Genomic DNA, 15,051 nt, shown 5'->3' with positions numbered 1-15,051 from the left:
TCTGCCGACACTCACAGATCCGATCGCATACACTCACACACACACTCACACACATCCGATCGCATACACTCACACACACTCACACACATCCGATCACATACACTCACACACACACACACACACACATCCGATCGCATACACACACACACTGACAATATCGCACATACGCGCTGACACACTCACAACATCCGGAGATACCACATGCTTCCGGCCATGTGATCCTCCGGCAGGTCCTGGAAGATCACTGCACAGTATCGCCGCCGAGAAGCAAGCGATATCACGGGATGTTGTGAGTATGTGGATGCGATCTGATGTGTGTGTGAGAGTGAGTGTGATCTGATGTGTGTGTGTGTGTCTGTTCTTATGTGTGTGTGAGGTGTGTGTGTTCCGCCGCTGCAGGATGTGGATGCGATCTGATGTGTGTGTGAGGTGTGTGTGTTCCGCCGCTGCAGGACGTGGATGCGATCTGATGTGAGTGTGAAAGTGTGAGTGTGCGTGTGAGTGTGTGTGTGAGTGTGAGTGTGCGTGTGCGTGTGAGTGTAAGTCTGAGTGTGCGTGTAAGTCTGAGTGTGAGTGTGCGTGTGAGTCTGAGTGTGCGTGTGAGTCTGAGTGTGAGTGTGCGTGTGAGTCTGAGTGTGCATGTGAGTGTGCATGTGAGTGTGCGTGTGAGTGTGCGTGTGAGTGTGCGTGTGAGTCTGTCTGAGTGTGAGTGTGCGTGTGAGTCTGAGTGTGAGTCTGAGTGTGAGTGTGCGTGTGAGTGTGAGTCTGAGTGTGAGTGTGCGTGTGAGTGTGCGTGTGAGTCTGAGTGTGAGTCTGAGTGTGAGTGTGAGTCTGAGTGTGAGTCTGAGTGTGTGTGTGAGTCTGAGTGTGCGTGTGAGTCTGAGTGTGCATGTGAGTGTGCGTGTGAGTTTGAGTGTGAGTGTGCGTGTGAGTCTGAGTGTGCGTGTGAATGTGCGTGTGAGTCTGAGTGTGCGTGTGAATGTGCGTGTGAGTCTGAGTGTGCGTGTGAGTGAGTGTGAGTGTGCGTGTGAGTGTGAGTCTGAGTGTGAGTCTGAGTGTGAGTCTGAGTGTGAGTCTGAGTGTGAGTCTGAGTGTGAGTCTGAGTGTGCGTCTGAGTCTGAGTGTGCGTGTGAGTCTGAGTGTGCGTGTGAGTCTGAGTGTGAGTCTGAGTGTGAGTCTGAGTGTGAGTCTAAGTGTGCGTGTGAGTCTGAGTGTGCGTGTGAGTCTGAGTGTGCGTGTGAGTCTGAGTGTGCGTGTGAGTCTGAGTGTGTGTGTGAGTCTGAGTGTGCGTGTGAGTCTGAGTGTGAGTCTGAGTGTGAGTCTGAGTGTGCGTGTGAGTCTGAGTGTGCGTGTGAGTCTGAGTGTGCGTGTGAGTCTGAGTGTGCGTGTGAGTGTGCGTGTGAGTCTGAGTGTGAGTCTGAGTGTGAGTGTGCGTGTGAGTCTGAGTGTGCGTGTGAGTTTGCGTGTGAGTCTGAGTGTGAGTGTGCGTGTGAGTCTGAGTCTGAGTGTGCGTGTGAGTCTGAGTCTGAGTGTGAGTGTGCGTGTGAGTGTGCGTGTGAGTGTGCGTGTGAGTCTGAGTGTGAGTGTGCGTGTGAGTGAGTGTGCGTGTGAGTGTGAGTGTGCGTGTGAGTCTGAGTGTGCGTGTGAGTCTGAGTGTGCGTGTGAGTCTGAGTGTGCGTCTGAGTCTGAGTGTGCGTGTGAGTGAGTGTGAGTGTGCATGTGAGTCTGAGTGTGAGTGTGCGTGTGAGTCTGAGTGTGAGTGTGCGTGTGAGTGTGCGTGTGAGTGTGTGTGTGAGTCTGAGTGTGAGTGTGCGTGTGAGTGTGCGTGTGAGTCTGAGTGTGAGTGTGCGTGTGAGTGTGCGTGTGAGTCTGAGTGTGAGTGTGCGTGTGTGTGTGAGTCTGAGTGTGAGTCTGAGTGTGAGTCTGAGTGTGCGTCTGAGTGTGCGTCTGAGTCTGAGTGTGCGTGTGAGTCTGAGTCTGAGTGTGAGTCTGAGTGTGAGTGTGCGTGTGAGTCTGAGTGTGAGTCTGAGTGTGAGTCTGAGTGTGCGTCTGAGTGTGCATCTGAGTCTGAGTGTGCGTGTGAGTCTGAGTCTGAGTGTGAGTCTGAGTCTGCGTGTGAGTCTGAGTGTGAGTCTGAGTGTGAGTCTTAGTGTGAGTCTGAGTGTGCGTGTGAGTCTGAGTGTGAGTGTGAGTCTGAGTGTGAGTCTGAGTGTGAGTCTGAGTGTGTGAGTCTAAGTGTGTGAGTAAGTGTGTGTGAGTGTGTGTGAAAGTGTGTGAGTCTGAGTGTGTGTGAAAGTGTGTGAGTCTGAGTGTGTGTGAAAGTGTGTGAGTCTGAGTGTGAGTGAAAGTGTGTGAGTCTGAGTGAAAGTGTGTGAGTCTGAGTGAAAGTGTGTGAGTCTGAGTGTGTGAGTAAGTGTGTGTGAGTGTGTGTGAAAGTGTGTGAGTCTGAGTGTGTGTGAAAGTGTGTGAGTCTGAGTGTGTGTGAAAGTGTGTGAGTCTGAGTGTGTGTGAAAGTGTGTGAGTCTGAGTGTGAGTGAAAGTGTGTGAGTCTGAGTGTGTGAGTAAGTGTGTGTGAGTGTGTGTGAAAGTGTGTGAGTCTGAGTGTGTGTGAAAGTGTGTGAGTCTGAGTGTGTGTGAAAGTGTGTGAGTCTGAGTGTGTGTGAAAGTGTGTGAGTCTGAGTGTGTGTGAAAGTGTGTGAGTCTGAGTGTGTGTGAAAGTGTGTGAGTCTGAGTGTGAGTGAAAGTGTGTGAGTCTGAGTCTGTGAGTAAGTGTGTGTGAGTGTGTGTGAAAGTGTGTGAGTCTGAGTGTGTGTGAAAGTGTGTGAGTCTGAGTGTGTGTGAAAGTGTGTGAGTCTGAGTGTGTGTGAAAGTGTGTGAGCCTGAGTGTGAGTGAAAGTGTGTGAGTCTGAGTGTGAGTGAAAGTGTGTGAGTCTGAGTGTGAGTGAAAGTGTGTGAGTCTGAGTGTGAGTGAAAGTGTGTGAGTCTGTGTGTCTGTTCTTATGTGTGTGCGTGTGTGTGTGTTCCGCCGCTGCAGGACCGGGCGAGCGGCCAATCCGTGCGTGGGGGCGGGGCCATGGCGAGCCCAGCGGCCAATCAGCTTTGTGTCACCGTAAGGACACAATTTTGGAGCAAGACAGACAGACAGACAGACAGAATAAGGCAATTATATATATAGATTCCCACTTCTAATTTTTGGGGAGGGTATATGTGGGAGGAGGGAGAGGGTAATTCAGTTTTTGCTGTGGCAGCAAAAAAAATGCAAGCACCTTTGGATTCTTTTTTTCTACTGTTTAATCCATTTGTGAATTTATATATACATTCAGACAAGTATTATGGAATATCAAATTGACCCATAAACTCACATATTACCCATGGTCTTTGTCCTGTGTATAATCCTACAGGAGTGGATGAGATCATGTAGAAGTGAGGAGCCGGGCAATCAGCTTTAGGAGCCAGAAGTATCATGCAAGTGGCCAAAAGAGATGATGAACATCAATTGACCTTGGCAATAAGACTCCAGTGACTGGGTGCCAGCGATCATTTTCTGTAAGGCGCTCCAGAAAGGGAGATATTCACCAGGCTCATGTATTTCTACACAAATTCTTATCGGGAATCCATGAAATGTAGAAAATATAATAAAAAATAGCAATAATTAACGGTCATAAATACTGTATGTAGTAAAATCAGTGTATTTTTTTTTTGCATAATCTCCCAATTTAAACTCAAATTTATCAAATATACTCTATCCAATTACTTAAAGGCATCATGCATTTAATTTGTTTAATTCATTAGATGTGAAGTCTGTAAATGAAAAATGGGGCAGATTTATGAAAAATGGAAAACCTTTATTTGTGACCATAACAATCATTCATTTCATTGACAACTCTGGTAAAATAAAAATTACGGTAAATAAAAATAAAATACATTATGACTGCCTTAAAGAAGTGATAGCATACAATCTCCCAAAGACTATATGTATATGGAGTTTTATCATTGTGTATGACACAGTGTTAGGCTATGTGCCCACGTGTGTGCGCTTTGCACCGCAGCGTAAAAGTCACTGCATGTCCCCATTCAAAGCGCAGCTGAAAAGCTCCGTTCTGAAACTTTGGTGACTGCAGAATTCGTGCGCTCTGGATGCTGCCTCTCCCTATAGACAGAATGGAGACAGCATGCAAAGCGCACGAAAGAAGTGACATGTTGCTTTTTAGAACGCAGCGATTTGGCAGCATGGAAATCGCTGCGTTTTAAAACGCCACATGCGCATGGATTATGCACAATCTTCATAGATTGTGCAGGGGACGCAGGACGCAGGCAGTAACGCTGCAGTGCAATACGCAGCGTAACTGCATGCAAATTCGCAACGTGGGCACATAGCCTTACAATTGTGGCTAATCTAGACCGCCAGCAGTACAATGCAGCTAATGATAAAGACATGAGTCTGCTCATCTGCGCCTATCTATACAGCAAAGCTGACAAGTGAATTAGTGGAAACAGGAGGAAATAGTCTATTTGGTCTGCCCTTAGAGTGTGAGAGAAACTACAATACTGAACAATTTAAAATGCAAATATAAGCTAGATATACACTTTAAATCAAAGTCATATGAACCTGCTGTCATGACTGTAGATTGACTCTAACAGGGTTAAGTCAGGTGGGAGGGGTCTGTTCTGTTGTGCCTCATTCCGGGAATCACACCGTTTTTTTATGGTGTGGAGACCTCAGGAACACCGCCAGTAATACTTCCTGCTCTGCAGCGTGTGCAACTGGTTTTTGTGAGTTAGCCCTGATTCGTCCCTCTACCCCGCTTACCTCTTCATAACCTTCGTTTCCCTTGTACTGTTTGTCTGCCCTGTCTCCCAGACCCCTGTCCCGTTCTGTGTCTCAGTCCCCTCCCCCCTTTTGCACTTACTTGCTTTCCCGGCCTCTGACCTCGGTAGGGTTCCCGGACCATGGCTTTGCTTCCCCTTTTTGGCTTCTGACGTGACCCCTTGGCTCCTGACCCTCATGCTTCCACCTGTTTATGGCTTGCTTACTCCCTTGTTCAGATGTGACTTCCTGGTTTAGATTTAGGTTTGCTGACTACCCTTTCACTGGTGCGTGTGCCCCCTTGTGGGCTTTAGTCTAACTTGTTATGATCCGAAACCATGGAAGATCATAATAGATCATTGGCAAAAAAGGTGACAAGAGCATTGGCAACTAATCTGGCTGCCATCCCCTTACAAACCATCAACACTAAAAATTGCTGAGGGGTGAACTAACATCCTATGCACCGTGAACCCAGCCGGAGAGTTAGCTATCCTAAAGAAAGGAAGGATGAATAACTCTCTGCCTCAGAAATAGACCGCAAAAGGTATAGCAAGCCCCCCACATTCAAAGACTATGGTGATCTAGGAAAATACAATACACAGATGGATGATAGGATTAGCAAAGGTGAGGCCCCACTAACTAAATAGGAAAGGATAGGAAAGAGGCTGATGGTGGTTAGAGAAAAACCCTACAAAAACCCAAATACCTGATAGTACAAAAAGGTCCTCAGATCGCACGATCTGCACTCCGTCCTATATTAGGCGCCCTTGTCAAACTAATGAACAGAAAACAGGAACAATTACAAATTCAAGAAACAACAAACACATGGACTTATAGGAGCAAAAACTCCAAACACAGCTGCAGGGAGCTTCCCAGCAAAGCAACAGAGAGGGAATATTCCTGCATGCAAATAAACTGACAATAACCATAATAATTGACAACCCAGATAAGAACAAAACAACAAAACAACTTAAGAAAGAACCAAGCACTTATCTGGGGTAGATGTGGTCAGAAGCAAGATGAAAAGGCTGGTGAACTACAGAACAAATGATAACCGGCCCAGACAGCTATGAAGCAAAAGCTTAAATAGGCAGAGAGTTAGCAATGGAAATGTCCATTGCTCCTGGTCTCTGTCCAAACCATTCCTGGCCACAAGAGGGAGCCTCACAGCAGCAAAAGCATAACTGATATTCACAACACTAACTGCTCTTTGGAGTTTTATTTCCATTCTGCTTCTGCGCCCCCTGGTGGAAGCCTGACACCTGCTTATGTGTTTGTGCAGCAGTCAGCCTGCAACACGCCGTGGAAAATGGAGAATGATCAGGGATTCTTGATTTTAACTTGTCCAACCGATATACGTCATACAGTCATAACACATAATCCACTGCAAAAAGTTTCTCACATTTTCATGTGCATATTTATACAGGGGTCAGATCCATAGCCTTAAAGTGGGCATACAGATTAGTCCAAAATTGTTCAAAAGGGATAATATCAATCAAAATAATCATACTTCTGATGAAATATAACAAGTAACGATTCTTATTTCTACCTAATGACTGTCATAACCTAAAAAGAAATTGGTCATGTTAAAATGTTTCTAAGAAAAAATTACAAATAATGTATAATGGTGGAGAAAGATTGAATTGCATGGAACTGTCTTTTTTCAACCTATGTAATTATGTAATAGTCCCTAGTCTTCAAAAGAGCACAGGCCCAATATATTTTTTATTTTTTAAGTCAATTTTCCGTTTTTTGTTTTGTGCTATTCATTGGGGTTTTTTTAAGCCAAATTCTTCAAAATGGCAAATGCGGTTCATAAATTTTTCATTCTATGCTCACCTGGGAAAAAGGTATCTCTGAAAAAAAAGCTGTTTAGCTTACCAGTGGACACAGTGGAGCTTCCTATCTGGAGAACATGTGGAGTTCTTTTGTATCTGTCTCCCTGTTTGTCTCCCCTCCCTTCTGTTGTATTTATGTTAGTAGTAAGATTAGTATCTTACTGGCCTGCTCACTAGCCAGGACTAGTCTAAGGTCAGCCAGGGCCTATTGACGTGTTTGTGCAGGGGGGAAAGGACCCGTTTAGGGATGTTGGGGTGTGCATGGATCAGACATAGGTGAGTGTTATGTGGTGACCCCTCTCCCTATTGCCAAGGCCTTCCTTCATCACTGGTGTACCCTTCCTGTTGTTCCATACACAGGGCATTCCCCCGCCCCGGCGTGACAGTAGTCATTCAATCTTGAAGGGGCTCTTAAACGTAAAGTAAAATTTGTCTATAACTAATTAATTACATTTATCATCATGTCAGCCTACCATTTCAGCTATTGAGATATAAAGACTGATCAGAAAAATAGACATTTACACTCGTATAAAGGGTTGCCCCACAAATATCAGTTATGACCTATCCAAAGAATAAAGCTGCCCATACACATGGGGGCCGAATGCCAGCTATCTCCCCTGACACCCACACATACACAGGAACATACACAGGACCGCACGGGTTGCTGGAGCACTTTCATTTCTCTAGGAGAAAACCACTTTAACAAAGACTATCAACATAAGAAGGAACTTGTTAATGGTTTCCAAGTGACAGCAGTAAAAGAAACCTAAACAAAATAGTGAATAAAATGGGTAAAAATTATGGAGAAATAAAGATATGGAAAATTTTAATTTGGTGATTCTAAGGCTAAATTCACAGAATTCTAATTCTCACTGTACATTGAGTATAAGTGAATATTATCTACTGCATATTGGGTGTAGTCGTAACAAGTAAAAGTTAGTCACTTTCTCTGCCCCTGTGTCCTGTTGGATCCCGTGTCAGGGAACCTTGAAAACTTAGCAACGGGTAGAGGAATGTTTTGGTTGGAATTATCAGTTAATTATACGTCTGTTATTACAGGTCACGACTTTTATAGGTCCAATATTGCCAAAATAAAGAAAACACAGAGTCTGACATTTAACACAATAGTAATGATTGCTTTCCTGTCTCTGCAGGCTGCTCCCAATAAAACGACTTAGCTTTCATCGTCCACTACTACGTGCTGTAAGATATAGCCGTGCCTACAGATTATGGATGCACCGTGCCGAGCTGCAGTACCCGAGAACACCCTCTACACTGTGTATGTGGCTTTTCTGCTCTTTACACTGTTTTCTTTTGGTTTCCGCAGAACGGCTGTTGGTGGTGTGTCCAGCCAACAGTCTAATGTGTATGGCAACCCCTGACAGATGAGTGTCGGGGAGACAAACATCCAACATGTCTGATTTCGGACAGCCGATTCGTTTGTTCTTTGAGAGATAAGCCGCCACCAGACATGTCTGGTATCACCTCTTATAAAGAATACAAGAGAGCTCGGCAATATCTTCTTGGCTTTCCTTGAATTACGTGGAAGACGTCTCATTTGTCCTGCACACAGCCTGTTCACTTCTTATGCCTGAGCAGGTCATGTTCCCTGTGGGACCGGTGCGAGCGTTGAATGTCATCCAAGGCAAGAGAGGTAACGACTGTAGGCACAAAGGAGATACAGACCATGATCCAAGGACTATTTAACCGCACTGTGCCAAATAACATACACTGCAATATAATTCTAAAAGGCATTTTTGGAGGGATTGCAGAACACAATTGGAGATGGCTAAAGGATAGTGGTGAAGGAAAGTGCTAGCCCTGGGCTGCACGAATGCCACACTCCTTCTCTAAGGCTACTTTCACACATCCGGTTTGAGCCGTGCGGCTCAATCCGGCTGTGAAACCTATGCAACGGATGCGGTGAAAACACCGCATCCTTTGCATAAGTTTTTACATGCGGCCGGTCCGGTTTTTTCCGGTTGCGGCATGCTACTGAGCATGCGCAGTGGAAGAAACCGCATGCGGCAGCCGGATGCGTTTTTTTCCGCATCGCGCTGCATCCGGCATCCATAGGCATGCATTGAAAAATGCGCCGCAGCGGCCGGATGCGGCGCGATGCGGTGGTTTTTGCCGGAGCAAAAAACGTTGCAGGCAACGTTCCATCCGGCCGCAGCATCAGCTAAATCTGCCGCATGCGGCAAAAAACGGACCGAACGCAAGCCCCTGCGGCACAATACGGCACTAATGTAAGTCTATGCAAAAAAAAACGCAACCGGCGGCAAAAAAAAACGGTTGCGGTTTTTCTGCAGAGCGCCGTATTGTGCCGCAGAGCAAAAACCGGATGTGTGAAAGTAGCCTTAGGACACTCTGGGTGCTCATGGAACATTGGTCAGGGTGCATGACACTTACCGGTTTCTTCTGACCGGTGTCCGTCACACCGCTGGTGATCCTCATCGTAGAAACACGTGACACCAGAGCTCACTTAGCCAACCAGAAAGTACACTTTATTATTTACACCGTTATGACAGATATGGCCTACTTTTTGCTTCCTTCCTCTCTATGTGGGGTATTACCTCTCAACCTATCCCCCTTCGCTATCTTGGATCTTGTCATCAAGCTCCAGGGTCTTTGTCTCCTTCCCATTGACTCCATTCCCCTTCATCCGATTCTCAGCCCCGACTCTCTAAGGCCATCGGGGGGAGACGTAGGGTCAGGACCTCTCAAGGATACCTCAGGGTTCAATGACTAGTCCTAGCAATGACGCTACATCATCTCACACTTGAACCCTTTTCTAGACTGACTCCTCTCGAGATCTGCCAACCAACCTCTTTTTCACATCTGTCATTACCTCTCTTCCATCCTGCCACTGTCACAGCCCAACTACCAAATGGCACCTCTGCTAACAGTCCAGCTCTTCAGTGTCTGGAACCTACATCCAGCTAGGAGCATAAAATATCAACATACACACTTAGCAATAGGCATAACACATTACATTACACTCTACATATTCATATACCTTACATTGCAGGACTTGACCACCTCCTACAGTGGGAATGGCTTATATGGAAACCTGGTGATGTTCCCTTCTCAGCATTTATTTGAGAATAAGATGAGTACTTCTACTCCTTGTTTGGGAGACAGGTGGTGTCTCAGGACCACAAAACAATGAATAAAGGAACAGCATAATGCAAAGAGCTAAGAAAAGAAGCTCCAGAATTGTTGTAAAACTGATTATTAGCCAAAAATGCATGGATTTAAGTAATAAAAAATTACCTCCTAAAGTGAAGAACATCTGTGGCGCCCCTGACCTGGTCAGGCACCACTGAGTACTGCACCCATGCTGGGGACAGTACAATACAGGTAATCCAGAAGGCTGACAGGGGTGTGGAACACAGGCGCATAGTGATCAGGTCTCACACATGTACCCATGAGAGGACCCCTGGGGATCCCAGGAGGGGGCAAAGCCTATACCTCCACTGGAATAGTGGCAGGGGGTTAAAAAGCCTCCATCTCCTCTCAAGGGGTGTGGTGGAGAGTCTGGTTGCTAGGTGGCGTAGGCAAGAACAGGAGAGGAGGGGCAGTGAGTCAGTTAGAGCAGAACTCCATAGGGCTCAGTGAGGAGCAGACCTGTGGGGTTGATGCTGTCTAACAGCGCCCGCGCAGTGGCTACTGACGGGGGAGAACGGTCAACTAGGAGTGCTACCCGAAATCCATCTCAGCTAGAGAGAAGAGCACGGAGTGGGAAGTAAGGAGACTGCTAGAGAGCACCAGGCCCAAACGGGCGGCAGATCCCGGAGCGAAGATAGATCCAGCTTTCTTTTGCTAAACCTGCCGGTGTGGGGCTCTCAAAGCCCACGCCACAACACCACAAAAAGCCGCAGCCACGTAGCCACAGTTAGGGCCCATAGCTCACAGGAGGCAAGAAGCTGGAGTGATCTGGCCCAGGCAACAAGCACACGGCGAACGAAGGGGAGAGAGGCTGCAGCATCTTCCCTGGGTGACCCTCATAGGGACTCAAAGTCGGGGTCACCCCAAACCACCAAGGGCTAAGGAAGGCGAGTTAGTAGTCACCCTCACAAGTCAGCCTGAAGGACACCTGGTTCCCGCCTGGTTCATCCCAGCTACGCCCGGGTTACTCACCCTGCCACCTGAAGTGAGTAAAAACCCTGAAAGACATTCTGCCTGTGTGGAGTTATTCTGCGCCTTGTGGTACTACGTACCTACACCGGGCCCTGGGGCTTGCCTCACTCTCAGGAGGCTATTCCAACTAACTGCACACACCATCAGCCCCAGGCGACCCTCAACCTGCAGTGGCGGTCCCTACTGGCCGCAATACTGAGAGTGGCGTCACGACAAGAAGAAGATCTCCTACCTGTGACCAGATCCAGCTGCGTGGAGTCCCTGAAGGTAATGCACCGACACAGCGTTTGCGGGGCTTCACATCTGGCGTCACGAACAGGATAAGGACTAGACCTGTCCAGACAGGTGACCATGTGCCTGGGCGGTCCGCTTGAAAAATTGGAAGCGCCGCCATATTGCCACCATGAAAAGCGCGCTGAAAAACAACAGCAGCCCGCGCTGGGAGAAGTTACCGCCCACGAAGAGGTGTGGCTACCCAGAGATCCCCTGCAGAGTTCTGACCTTGCCAGCTATGAGAGTGGAAGCGTCGAGAGACGGCGGGAAGGAAGGAGAGCCACAAGCCTGCTGCTGGGAGAGGAGCTGCTGAAAGAGGCAGAGCAGAAACTGGACAGCTTGTTACAGGAGGCAGCGAAGAGTCCACTGCTGGGAGACCGTGCAGAAGACGGCGCAGAAGAAATGGCGTCTGACCGCAGGAACCCAGAACCAGGCTCCGCTGCCTGGTGGTACCGAGAGCTGGCCCAGTTTTGCAACCGGCTGGAGACCCGGGTCGTGGAGCAGATTCGGGAGGAACGGATGGAACTGCAGGAGCTGACCGCGGCGGTTCGGGCCTATGAAGGGAGAGCTGCATGCCGGGTGTCAGGCGGGACGGCGACGACGCAGACCCCAGTGCTACCAACAACGGGTGAGTCGAATGATGCCCCGGCCCGCGCAAGTGCCCCGACCCCTGCTGCCACGTCCGCGGTCCCTGAAGAGGCGTCCGGTGCGGCGACGCTGAAGCAGGCCGCAGCCACGCCAGGTGCGGCCCTCCAAGACCCAGTCCCTGCAGCGATGCCCTGCCCGGCCCGCCAGGACCAGGCCGCCGCCATCCTGGGCGCGGCCCGCCAAGACCAGGCCGCCGCCATACAGGGCGCGGCCCGCCAAGCCCAGACTGCTGCAGCGACGTCCAGTCCAGCCTGCACAGAGCCCCCTGCAACAGCGACACTGGTCCAGGCCGCCGCCATGCCAGGCGCGGCCCGCCAAGACCAGGCCGCCGCCATCCCGGGCGCGGCCCGCCAAGACCAGGCCGCCGCCATACAGGGCGCGGCCCGCCAAGACCAGGCCGCCGCCATACAGGGCGCGGCCCGCCAAGACCAGGCCGCCGCCATGCCAGGCGCGGCCCGCCAAGAAAAGACTACCTCAGCATTTACCCCGGCCTGTAAGGCCAGAGCAGATACCGCTCCCCGGTCCACAGAGGTCCCTAATAGGCAGCCCACGGTGGGTGAAGACCCTGCATATTGGCAGATGAAGGCTGACCTGGAGGCCAAATTTCCACAATGGCTGGTGAGCCAATACATACCCCCTCCGCATACCCCAAAGAGTCTCCTGCTAACTCCTGCAGCAGCTACACCAAGGAGTCCCTCACCTGGGCCGGCCGAAGAGCAGCCATCCCCGGCACTGCCACAGCTGGAGTGCCAGGAAGAACTAAGGGGGAGAGGAGGCCAGGATGCAGAAGGGTTGACTCCGACTCCAGTGTCACCAGTAGCAGATGTGTATTCAGAGCCGGAAATGCTGCCATACTCCCGCTGGGACGAGGAGGACCTGACCCCCTCTGCAGAAGAAGAGCTGCCTAAGAGCTTCACCTGGGAGCCCACAAGCATGGATCCAGCCCGCAAGACACGGCGCAGAAGAACACAGTTTGCTCCAGCACCACAGTCTCCTGAACAGAGAGCAGTCACCGCCAGAGACCTAAAGGAGAAGCGTTTGTTGAGAGAGTCCAAAGCCCAGGCTAGAGGACCCCTGTGTTATGGCGTAGTGGAAGACTTCAACTTGAAAAGTGGTTATGGCTTCATTGTAGCACCAGGAATAAAAGAAGGGATATTTGTAAACCGCAGAGATGTGAACGCTCATCTGCCAAGAGGACACCCTTGCAGAAATCTGAAAATGGGAGATTTGGTACAGTTTACCATGCACCAAGGTGAAAGGGGATTGTACGCACTTGATGTAGCCTTACGTACCAGCAAACCCTACAGCCATCCCATGCCACAAGAAAGACAAGAAAGACAAGAAAGACAAGAAAGACAAGAAAGACAAGAAAGACAAGAAAGACAAGAAAGACAAGAAAGACAAGAAAGACAAGATAGAGATAAAGAACCAGATGTAGAAACAGATGAAGACCAAGAACGGAAAGATAAAGATCCTACAGATGAAGAAAGAGACAAAGAGCAAGAAAGTCACAGGTGCCAGTGCCCAACGTGCCCTCGCCCTAGTGAAAAAGAGGAGTAAAGTAAAGTACAGAAAAGAAGTACAGAAGTTAAAGTTTTGAAAGTTTTGTTTGCAACGTTCAAGTTCAAGTAATGCGCCCACAAAAACTATTGTGAGAAAACCATAAACCTTAAGGCTATGAACTTGCTATAGCCACAAACTCTCGCAGTGTAAATAGTTACACCAGTGGCACCACCACCAGGGCCAGCCTGTTTAGGGGCTTGGCTCGTCTGCAACCAGGGGGGCCCGTCCGTAGAAAAGGGCCTTGGCTCACCTGCGACCAGAGAGCACGCCTGTTTATGGGGCCTTGGCTCACCACCACAAAGAGGGTACCTGGTCAGCACCAACTGTGGAGGCCGCCTCTGAATCCTGCCAGAAGAGGCTGACGGCGCGGATCCACCAGGCCAGGTATACCCTGAAACCACCAGCCCATGAAAGCCGCCTCTACATCCTGCCAGAAGTGGCTGAAGTCGCGGCCAACGGGAGAGGAAGATTGGAGGAAAGGTCTGGGGAAACGGATGGCCCAGACCTGGTTACCAACAGGACCGGTGACCTGTCTCCTGAGAGGGTTTTGGGTGGGTTAACGGACTTGTGGGTGGAGGGTGGTGATGTCTGATACCTGGTGGTTTTAAAAATGTTTTACATGTTTTAATGTTTTATGCATTTTAAAATGTTGTCTTGCAGCCCGAGGACGTGCTGGTGATAACTAAGGGGGAATGTGGCGCCCCTGACCTGGTCAGGCACCACTGAGTACTGCACCCATGCTGGGGACAGTACAATACAGGTAATCCAGAAGGCTGACAGGGGTGTGGAACACAGGCGCATAGTGATCAGGTCTCACACATGTACCCATGAGAGGACCCCTGGGGATCCCAGGAGGGGGCAAAGCCTATACCTCCACTGGAATAGTGGCAGGGGGTTAAAAAGCCTCCATCTCCTCTCAAGGGGTGTGGTGGAGAGTCTGGTTGCTAGGTGGCGTAGGCAAGAACAGGAGAGGAGGGGCAGTGAGTCAGTTAGAGCAGAACTCCATAGGGCTCAGTGAGGAGCAGACCTGTGGGGTTGATGCTGTCTAACAGCGCCCGCGCAGTGGCTACTGACGGGGGAGAACGGTCAACTAGGAGTGCTACCCGAAATCCATCTCAGCTAGAGAGAAGAGCACGGAGTGGGAAGTAAGGAGACTGCTAGAGAGCACCAGGCCCAAACGGGCGGCAGATCCCGGAGCGAAGATAGATCCAGCTTTCTTTTGCTAAACCTGCCGGTGTGGGGCTCTCAAAGCCCACGCCACAACACCACAAAAAGCCGCAGCCACGTAGCCACAGTTAGGGCCCATAGCTCACAGGAGGCAAGAAGCTGGAGTGATCTGGCCCAGGCAACAAGCACACGGCGAACGAAGGGGAGAGAGGCTGCAGCATCTTCCCTGGGTGACCCTCATAGGGACTCAAAGTCGGGGTCACCCCAAACCACCAAGGGCTAAGGAAGGCGAGTTAGTAGTCACCCTCACAAGTCAGCCTGAAGGACACCTGGTTCCCGCCTGGTTCATCCCAGCTACGCCCGGGTTACTCACCCTGCCACCTGAAGTGAGTAAAAACCCTGAAAGACATTCTGCCTGTGTGGAGTTATTCTGCGCCTTGTGGTACTACGTACCTACACCGGGCCCTGGGGCTTGCCTCACTCTCAGGAGGCTATTCCAACTAACTGCACACACCATCAGCCCCAGGCGACCCTCAACCTGCAGTGGCGGTCCCTACTGGCCGCAATACTGAGAGTGGCGTCACGACAAGAAGAAGATCTCCTACCTGTGAC

The sequence above is a fragment of the Anomaloglossus baeobatrachus genome, chromosome 3, assembly GCF_048569485.1.
Source record: "Anomaloglossus baeobatrachus isolate aAnoBae1 chromosome 3, aAnoBae1.hap1, whole genome shotgun sequence".
NCBI classification, from domain to species: domain Eukaryota; kingdom Metazoa; phylum Chordata; class Amphibia; order Anura; family Aromobatidae; genus Anomaloglossus; species Anomaloglossus baeobatrachus.
Note: the sequence above shows the minus strand (reverse complement) of the source record.